Source organism: Solea solea, unplaced genomic scaffold, assembly GCF_958295425.1.
Source record: "Solea solea unplaced genomic scaffold, fSolSol10.1 scaffold_70, whole genome shotgun sequence".
In the NCBI taxonomy this organism is placed as follows: Eukaryota; Metazoa; Chordata; class Actinopteri; order Pleuronectiformes; family Soleidae; genus Solea; species Solea solea.
The window spans coordinates 67,501-75,000 of record NW_026704211.1 but is presented as its reverse complement, the minus strand read 5'-3'; the positions used below and the strand labels follow the sequence as shown (position 1 = coordinate 75,000).

Sequence of the window (7,500 nt, the reverse complement as noted above, 5' to 3'; positions counted from 1 at the left end):
TGGGAGGTGAAAACTGGGGCTTGCTCTCTTCACTCCTTGCATTGACCTGGCATTGCAGTGCCACCAGGAACGGTGCACCATTCTCTTTTTTCTGTGAAAACCAAAGCAAGGCTGGAACTAGAAGGACGTTAACGTGTGCCTGTGCCCGTGCGTCAACGTAATTGCAAGCCCATGTTTCTTGTAAGGCAGCAGCAGTGTAAAAGCTTACAGCACCTGGTATTCCCAGGCGGTCTCCCATCCAAGTACTAACCAGGCCCGACCCTGCTTAGCTTCCGAGATCAGACGAGATCGGGCGTGCTCAGGGTGGTATGGCCGTAAGCCGACGGGCTGGGGACACAGACTCCTTTTATAGACTAGGCAAGGCCCCCTGCTCGTGGAGGAGCTCAAAGGTCAGCCTTTCGAACGTTCAAGAGTTTAAGTTGTTTTTGGTGGGCTTTGCTGTATGGCCGCGCCCTTTGAGTGTGTCAAATGTCAAGCAGCTGTCTGTCAAGGCTCAGAGGTGCACTTAGATCACCTTGGGGCGGAGGTGATCAGCAGCAGCCTTTGTTATGCGCACTTAAAAAACATGGCACCACAACAAGTAACTTGTGTGCCAAGATCTTGAGTTGGCCCCAGACACTTGTGGGCCATCGCTTCTCGGCCTTTTGGCTAAGATCAAGTGTAGTATCTGTTCTTATCAGTTTAATATCTGATATGTCCTCTATATGGGGATTAAATATTAAATGCATTTTTGAGCATTGGGAGGTGAAAACTGGGGCTTGCTCTCTTCACTCCTTGCATTGACCTGGCATTGCAGTGCCACCAGGAACGGTGCACCATTCTCTTTTTTCTGTGAAAACCAAAGCAAGGCTGGAACTAGAAGGACGTTAACGTGTGCCTGTGCCCGTGCCCGTGCGTCAACGTAATTGCAAGCCCATGTTTCTTGTAAGGAAGCAGCAGTGTAAAAGCTTACAGCACCTGGTATTCCCAGGCGGTCTCCCATCCAAGTACTAACCAGGCCCGACCCTGCTTAGCTTCCGAGATCAGACGAGATCGGGCGTGCTCAGGGTGGTATGGCCGTAAGCCGACGGGCTGGGGACACAGACTCCTTTTATAGACTAGGCAAGGCCCCCTGCTCGTGGAGGAGCTCAAAAGTCAGCCTTTCGAACACACTGCACTTGAGCCTTTATCTCCACTACCTGCTACACTCTATTCCAGTATTAGGAAGCTATACCGAGATGGGTAAGCTGCTCCCCATCTCCAAGCTTCTCACATGCTTGCAGAGCGACATCCAAGGCTGAAACTAGAAGGACGTTAACGTGTGCCCGTGCGTCAACATAATTGCAAGCCCATGTTTCTTGTAAGGAAGCAGCAGTGTAAAAGCTTACAGCACCTGGTATTCCCAGGCGGTCTCCCATCCAAGTACTAACCAGGCCCGACCCTGCTTAGCTTCCGAGATCAGACGAGATCGGGCGTGCTCAGGGTGGTATGGCCGTAAGCCGACGGGCTGGGGACACAGACTCCTTTTATAGACTAGGCAAGGCCCCCTGCTCGTGGAGGAGCTCAAAGGTCAGCCTTTCGAACGTTCAAGAGTTTAAGTTGTTTTTGGTGGGCTTTGCTGTATGGCCGCGCCCTTTGAGTGTGTCAAATGTCAAGCAGCTGTCTGTCAAGGCTCAGAGGTGCACTTAGATCACCTTGGGGCGGAGGTGATCAGCAGCAGCCTTTGTTATGCGCAGTTAAAAAACATGGCACCACAACAAGTAACTTGTGTGCCAAGATCTTGAGTTGGCCCCAGACACTTGTGGGCCATCGCTTCTCGGCCTTTTGGCTAAGATCAAGTGTAGTATCTGTTCTTATCAGTTTAATATCTGATATGTCCTCTATATGGGGATTAAATATTAAATGCATTTTTGAGCATTGGGAGGTGAAAACTGGGGCTTGCTCTCTTCACTCCTTGCATTGACCTGGCATTGCAGTGCCACCAGGAACGGTGCACCATTCTCTTTTTTCTGTGAAAACCAAAGCAAGGCTGGAACTAGAAGGACGTTAACGTGTGCCTGTGCCCGTGCCCGTGCGTCAACGTAATTGCAAGCCCATGTTTCTTGTAAGGAAGCAGCAGTGTAAAAGCTTACAGCACCTGGTATTCCCAGGCGGTCTCCCATCCAAGTACTAACCAGGCCCGACCCTGCTTAGCTTCCGAGATCAGACGAGATCGGGCGTGCTCAGGGTGGTATGGCCGTAAGCCGACGGGCTGGGGACACAGACTCCTTTTATAGACTAGGCAAGGCCCCCTGCTCGTGGAGGAGCTCAAAAGTCAGCCTTTCGAACACACTGCACTTGAGCCTTTATCTCAACTACCTGCTACACTCTATTCCAGTATTAGGAAGCTACACCGAGATGGGTAAGCTGCTCCCCATCTCCAAGCTTCTCACATGCTTGCAGAGCGACATCCAAGGCTGAAACTAGAAGGACGTTAACGTGTGCCCGTGCGTCAACATAATTGCAAGCCCATGTTTCTTGTAAGGAAGCAGCAGTGTAAAAGCTTACAGCACCTGGTATTCCCAGGCGGTCTCCCATCCAAGTACTAACCAGGCCCGACCCTGCTTAGCTTCCGAGATCAGACGAGATCGGGCGTGCTCAGGGTGGTATGGCCGTAAGCCGACGGGCTGGGGACACAGACTCCTTTTATAGACTAGGCAAGGCCCCCTGCTCGTGGAGGAGCTCAAAAGTCAGCCTTTCGAACACACTGCACTTGAGCCTTTATCTCCACTACCTGCTACACTCTATTCCAGTATTAGGAAGCTACACCGAGATGGGTAAGCTGCTCCCCATCTCCAAGCTTCTCACATGCTTGCAGAGCGACATCCAAGGCTGAAACTAGAAGGACGTTAACGTGTGCCCGTGCGTCAACATAATTGCAAGCCCATGTTTCTTGTAAGGAAGCAGCAGTGTAAAAGCTTACAGCACCTGGTATTCCCAGGCGGTCTCCCATCCAAGTACTAACCAGGCCCGACCCTGCTTAGCTTCCGAGATCAGACGAGATCGGGCGTGCTCAGGGTGGTATGGCCGTAAGCCGACGGGCTGGGGACACAGACTCCTTTTATAGACTAGGCAAGGCCCCCTGCTCGTGGAGGAGCTCAAAAGTCAGCCTTTCGAACGTTCAAGAGTTTAAGTTGTTTTTGGTGGGCTTTGCTGTATGGCTGCGCCCTTTGAGTGTGTCAAATGTCAAGCAGCTGTCCGTCAAGGCTCAGAGGTGCACTTAGATCACCTTGGGGCGGAGGTGATCAGCAGCAGCCTTTGTTATGCGCACTTAAAAAACATGGCACCACAACAAGTAACGTGTGCCAAGATCTTGAGTTGGCCCCAGACACTTGTGGGCCATCGCTTCTCGGCCTTTTGGCTAAGATCAAGTGTAGTATCTGTTCTTATCAGTTTAATATCTGATATGTCCTCTATATGGGGATTAAATATTAAATGCATTTTTGAGCATTGGGAGGTGAAAACTGGGGCTTGCTCTCTTCACTCCTTGCATTGACCTGGCATTGCAGTGCCACCAGGAACGGTGTACCATTCTCTTTTTTCTGTGAAAACCAAAGCAAGGCTGGAACTAGAAGGACGTTAACGTGTGCCTGTGCCCGTGCCCGTGCGTCAACGTAATTGCAAGCCCATGTTTCTTGTAAGGAAGCAGCAGTGTAAAAGCTTACAGCACCTGGTATTCCCAGGCGGTCTCCCATCCAAGTACTAACCAGGCCCGACCCTGCTTAGCTTCCGAGATCAGACGTGCTCAGGGTGGTATGGCCATAAGCCGACGGGCTGGGGACACAGACTCCTTTTATAGACTAGGCAAGGCCCCCTGCTCGTGGAGGAGCTCAAAGGTCAGCCTTTCGAACGTTCAAGAGTTTAAGTTGTTTTTGGTGGGCTTTGCTGTATGGCCGCACCCTTTGAGTGTGTCAAATGTCAAGCAGCTGTCTGTCAAGGCTCAGAGGTGCACTTAGATCACCTTGGGGCGGAGGTGATCAGCAGCAGCCTTTGTTATGCGCACTTAAAAAACATGGCACCACAACAAGTAACTTGTGTGCCAAGATCTTGAGTTGGCCCCAGACACTTGTGGGCCATCGCTTCTCGGCCTTTTGGCTAAGATCAAGTGTAGTATCTGTTCTTATCAGTTTAATATCTGATATGTCCTCTATATGGGGATTAAATATTAAATGCATTTTTGAGCATTGGGAGGTGAAAACTGGGGCTTGCTCTCTTCACTCCTTGCATTGACCTGGCATTGCAGTGCCACCAGGAACGGTGCACCATTCTCTTTTTTCTGTGAAAACCAAAGCAAGGCTGGAACTAGAAGGACGTTAACGTGTGCCTGTGCCCGTGCCCGTGCGTCAACGTAATTGCAAGCCCATGTTTCTTGTAAGGAAGCAGCAGTGTAAAAGCTTACAGCACCTGGTATTCCCAGGCGGTCTCCCATCCAAGTACTAACCAGGCCCGACCCTGCTTAGCTTCCGAGATCAGACGAGATCGGGCGTGCTCAGGGTGGTATGGCCGTAAGCCGACGGGCTGGGGACACAGACTCCTTTTATAGACTAGGCAAGGCCCCCTGCTCGTGGAGGAGCTCAAAAGTCAGCCTTTCGAACACACTGCACTTGAGCCTTTATCTCCACTACCTGCTACACTCTATTCCAGTATTAGGAAGCTACACCGAGATGGGTAAGCTGCTCCCCATCTCCAAGCTTCTCACATGCTTGCAGAGCGACATCCAAGGCTGAAACTAGAAGGACGTTAACGTGTGCCCGTGCGTCAACATAATTGCAAGCCCATGTTTCTTGTCAGGAAGCAGCAGTGTAAAAGCTTACAGCACCTGGTATTCCCAGGCGGTCTCCCATCCAAGTACTAACCAGGCACGACCCTGCTTAGCTTCCGAGATCAGACGAGATCGGGCGTGCTCAGGGTGGTATGGCCGTAAGCCGACGGGCTGGGGACACAGACTCCTTTTATAGACTAGGCAAGGCCCCCTGCTCGTGGAGGAGCTCAAAAGTCAGCCTTTCGAACACACTGCACTTGAGCCTTTATCTCCACTACCTGCTACACTCTATTCCAGTATTAGGAAGCTACACCGAGATGGGTAAGCTGCTCCCCATCTCCAAGCTTCTCACATGCTTGCAGAGCGACATCCAAGGCTGAAACTAGAAGGACGTTAACGTGTGCCCGTGCGTCAACATAATTGCAAGCCCATGTTTCTTGTAAGGAAGCAGCAGTGTAAAAGCTTACAGCACCTGGTATTCCCAGGCGGTCTCCCATCCAAGTACTAACCAGGCCCGACCCTGCTTAGCTTCCGAGATCAGACGAGATCGGGCGTGCTCAGGGTGGTATTGCAAGCCGACGGGCTGGGGACACAGACTCCTTTTATAGACTAGGCAAGGCCCCCTGCTGGTGTAGGAGCTCAAAGGTCAGCCTTTCGAACGTTCAAGAGTTTAAGTTGTTTTTGGTGGGCTTTGCTGTATGGCCGCGCCCTTTGAGTGTGTCAAATGTCAAGCAGCTGTCCGTCAAGGCTCAGAGGTGCACTTAGATCACCTTGGGGCAGAGGTGATCAGCAGCAGCCTTTGTTATGCGCACTTAAAAAACATGGCACCACAACAAGTAACTTGTGTGCCAAGATCTTGAGTTGGCCCCAGACACTTGTGGGCCATCGCTTCTCGGCCTTTTGGCTAAGATCAAGTGTAGTATCTGTTCTTATCAGTTTAATATCTGATATGTCCTCTATATGGGGATTAAATATTAAATGCATTTTTGAGCATTGGGAGGTGAAAACTGGGGCTTGCTCTCTTCACTCCTTGCATTGACCTGGCATTGCAGTGCCACCAGGAACGGTGCACCATTCTCTTTTTTCTGTGAAAACCAAAGCAAGGCTGGAACTAGAAGGACGTTAACGTGTGCCTGTGCCCGTGCGTCAACGTAATTGCAAGCCCATGTTTCTTGTAAGGAAGCAGCAGTGTAAAAGCTTACAGCACCTGGTATTCCCAGGCGGTCTCCCATCCAAGTACTAACCAGGCCCGACCCTGCTTAGCTTCCGAGATCAGACGAGATCGGGCGTGCTCAGGGTGGTATGGCCGTAAGCCGACGGGCTGGGGACACAGACTCCTTTTATAGACTAGGCAAGGCCCCCTGCTCGTGGAGGAGCTCAAAGGTCAGCCTTTCGAACGTTCAAGAGTTTAAGTTGTTTTTGGTGGGCTTTGCTGTATGGCCGCGCCCTTTGAGTGTGTCAAATGTCAAGCAGCTGTCTGTCAAGGCTCAGAGGTGCACTTAGATCACCTTGGGGCGGAGGTGATCAGCAGCAGCCTTTGTTATGCGCACTTAAAAAACATGGCACCACAACAAGTAACTTGTGTGCCAAGATCTTGAGTTGGCCCCAGACACTTGTGGGCCATCGCTTCTCGGCCTTTTGGCTAAGATCAAGTGTAGTATCTGTTCTTATCAGTTTAATATCTGATATGTCCTCTATATGGGGATTAAATATTAAATGCATTTTTGAGCATTGGGAGGTGAAAACTGGGGCTTGCTCTCTTCACTCCTTGCATTGACCTGGCATTGCAGTGCCACCAGGAACGGTGCACCATTCTCTTTTTTCTGTGAAAACCAAAGCAAGGCTGGAACTAGAAGGACGTTAACGTGTGCCTGTGCCCGTGCCCGTGCGTCAACGTAATTGCAAGCCCATGTTTCTTGTAAGGAAGCAGCAGTGTAAAAGCTTACAGCACCTGGTATTCCCAGGCGGTCTCCCATCCAAGTACTAACCAGGCCCAACCCTGCTTCGCTTCCGAGATCAGACGAGATCGGGCGTGCTCAGGGTGGTATGGCCGTAAGCCGACGGGCTGGGGACACAGACTCCTTTTATAGACTAGGCAAGGCCCCCTGCTCGTGGAGGAGCTCAAAGGTCAGCCTTTCGAACGTTCAAGAGTTTAAGTTGTTTTTGGTGGGCTTTGCTGTATGGCCGCGCCCTTTGAGTGTGTCAAATGTCAAGCAGCTGTCTGTCAAGGCTCAGAGGTGCACTTAGATCACCTTGGGGCGGAGGTGATCAGCAGCAGCCTTTGTTATGCGCACTTAAAAAACATGGCACCACAACAAGTAACTTGTGTGCCAAGATCTTGAGTTGGCCCCAGACACTTGTGGGCCATCGCTTCTCGGCCTTTTGGCTAAGATCAAGTGTAGTATCTGTTCTTATCAGTTTAATATCTGATATGTCCTCTATATGGGGATTAAATATTAAATGCATTTTTGATTATTGGGAGGTGAAAACTGGGGCTTGCTCTCTTCACTCCTTGCATTGACCTGGCATTGCAGTGCCACCAGGAACGGTGCACCATTCTCTTTTTTCTGTGAAAAGCAAAGCAAGGCTGGAACTAGAAGGACGTTAACGTGTGCCTGTGCCCGTGCCCGTGCGTCAACATAATTGCAAGCCCATGTTTCTTGTAAGGAAGCAGCAGTGTAAAAGCTTACAGCACCTGGTATTCCCAGGCGGTCTCCCAT

The 7,500-nt window shown here is 50.8% G+C and overlaps 20 non-coding genes and 1 pseudogene across 20 annotated transcripts in view; 8 read left to right on the top strand and 13 right to left on the bottom strand.

The window, feature by feature from the left end:
• LOC131455023 (U2 spliceosomal RNA) overlaps positions 1 to 83 on the top strand; it is a 193-nt gene extending 110 nt beyond the window's left edge. Inside the window, exon 1 of the small nuclear RNA XR_009239647.1 lies at positions 1 to 83. This exon is cut by the window's left edge and continues 110 nt beyond it. This is a non-coding gene — a small nuclear RNA (U2 spliceosomal RNA).
• Positions 84 to 201: 118 nt separating this feature from the next.
• On the bottom strand, positions 202 to 320 carry LOC131454855 (5S ribosomal RNA). Its single transcript, XR_009239494.1, has one exon. It is a non-coding gene; the product is annotated as a 5S ribosomal RNA (ribosomal RNA).
• Positions 321 to 628: 308 nt separating this feature from the next.
• LOC131455022 (U2 spliceosomal RNA) lies at positions 629 to 821 on the top strand. The gene has a single exon (XR_009239646.1). It is a non-coding gene; the product is annotated as a U2 spliceosomal RNA (small nuclear RNA).
• Positions 822 to 945: 124 nt separating this feature from the next.
• On the bottom strand, positions 946 to 1,064 carry LOC131454854 (5S ribosomal RNA). Its single transcript, XR_009239492.1, has one exon. It is a non-coding gene; the product is annotated as a 5S ribosomal RNA (ribosomal RNA).
• Positions 1,065 to 1,360: 296 nt separating this feature from the next.
• On the bottom strand, positions 1,361 to 1,479 carry LOC131454853 (5S ribosomal RNA). The gene has a single exon (XR_009239491.1). It is a non-coding gene; the product is annotated as a 5S ribosomal RNA (ribosomal RNA).
• A 308-nt stretch (positions 1,480 to 1,787) lies between these two features.
• LOC131455019 (U2 spliceosomal RNA) lies at positions 1,788 to 1,980 on the top strand. Its single transcript, XR_009239644.1, has one exon. It is a non-coding gene; the product is annotated as a U2 spliceosomal RNA (small nuclear RNA).
• Positions 1,981 to 2,104: 124 nt separating this feature from the next.
• On the bottom strand, positions 2,105 to 2,223 carry LOC131454852 (5S ribosomal RNA). Its single transcript, XR_009239490.1, has one exon. It is a non-coding gene; the product is annotated as a 5S ribosomal RNA (ribosomal RNA).
• A 296-nt stretch (positions 2,224 to 2,519) lies between these two features.
• LOC131454851 (5S ribosomal RNA) lies at positions 2,520 to 2,638 on the bottom strand. The gene has a single exon (XR_009239489.1). It is a non-coding gene; the product is annotated as a 5S ribosomal RNA (ribosomal RNA).
• A 296-nt stretch (positions 2,639 to 2,934) lies between these two features.
• Positions 2,935 to 3,053, bottom strand: LOC131454850 (5S ribosomal RNA). The gene has a single exon (XR_009239488.1). It is a non-coding gene; the product is annotated as a 5S ribosomal RNA (ribosomal RNA).
• Positions 3,054 to 3,359: 306 nt separating this feature from the next.
• LOC131455059 (U2 spliceosomal RNA) lies at positions 3,360 to 3,552 on the top strand. Its single transcript, XR_009239681.1, has one exon. It is a non-coding gene; the product is annotated as a U2 spliceosomal RNA (small nuclear RNA).
• A 124-nt stretch (positions 3,553 to 3,676) lies between these two features.
• Positions 3,677 to 3,785, bottom strand: LOC131454974 (5S ribosomal RNA; annotated as a pseudogene).
• A 308-nt stretch (positions 3,786 to 4,093) lies between these two features.
• On the top strand, positions 4,094 to 4,286 carry LOC131455018 (U2 spliceosomal RNA). Its single transcript, XR_009239643.1, has one exon. It is a non-coding gene; the product is annotated as a U2 spliceosomal RNA (small nuclear RNA).
• Positions 4,287 to 4,410: 124 nt separating this feature from the next.
• LOC131454849 (5S ribosomal RNA) lies at positions 4,411 to 4,529 on the bottom strand. Its single transcript, XR_009239487.1, has one exon. It is a non-coding gene; the product is annotated as a 5S ribosomal RNA (ribosomal RNA).
• Positions 4,530 to 4,825: 296 nt separating this feature from the next.
• Positions 4,826 to 4,944, bottom strand: LOC131454943 (5S ribosomal RNA). The gene has a single exon (XR_009239576.1). It is a non-coding gene; the product is annotated as a 5S ribosomal RNA (ribosomal RNA).
• Positions 4,945 to 5,240: 296 nt separating this feature from the next.
• LOC131454967 (5S ribosomal RNA) lies at positions 5,241 to 5,356 on the bottom strand. Its single transcript, XR_009239599.1, has one exon. It is a non-coding gene; the product is annotated as a 5S ribosomal RNA (ribosomal RNA).
• Positions 5,357 to 5,664: 308 nt separating this feature from the next.
• Positions 5,665 to 5,857, top strand: LOC131455017 (U2 spliceosomal RNA). The gene has a single exon (XR_009239642.1). It is a non-coding gene; the product is annotated as a U2 spliceosomal RNA (small nuclear RNA).
• A 118-nt stretch (positions 5,858 to 5,975) lies between these two features.
• Positions 5,976 to 6,094, bottom strand: LOC131454848 (5S ribosomal RNA). The gene has a single exon (XR_009239486.1). It is a non-coding gene; the product is annotated as a 5S ribosomal RNA (ribosomal RNA).
• Positions 6,095 to 6,402: 308 nt separating this feature from the next.
• LOC131455016 (U2 spliceosomal RNA) lies at positions 6,403 to 6,595 on the top strand. Its single transcript, XR_009239641.1, has one exon. It is a non-coding gene; the product is annotated as a U2 spliceosomal RNA (small nuclear RNA).
• Positions 6,596 to 6,719: 124 nt separating this feature from the next.
• On the bottom strand, positions 6,720 to 6,838 carry LOC131454901 (5S ribosomal RNA). The gene has a single exon (XR_009239537.1). It is a non-coding gene; the product is annotated as a 5S ribosomal RNA (ribosomal RNA).
• Positions 6,839 to 7,146: 308 nt separating this feature from the next.
• On the top strand, positions 7,147 to 7,339 carry LOC131454978 (U2 spliceosomal RNA). The gene has a single exon (XR_009239605.1). It is a non-coding gene; the product is annotated as a U2 spliceosomal RNA (small nuclear RNA).
• Positions 7,340 to 7,463: 124 nt separating this feature from the next.
• LOC131454847 (5S ribosomal RNA) overlaps positions 7,464 to 7,500 on the bottom strand; it is a 119-nt gene continuing 82 nt past the window's right edge. The window contains exon 1 of the ribosomal RNA XR_009239485.1: positions 7,464 to 7,500. This exon is cut by the window's right edge and continues 82 nt beyond it. This is a non-coding gene — a ribosomal RNA (5S ribosomal RNA).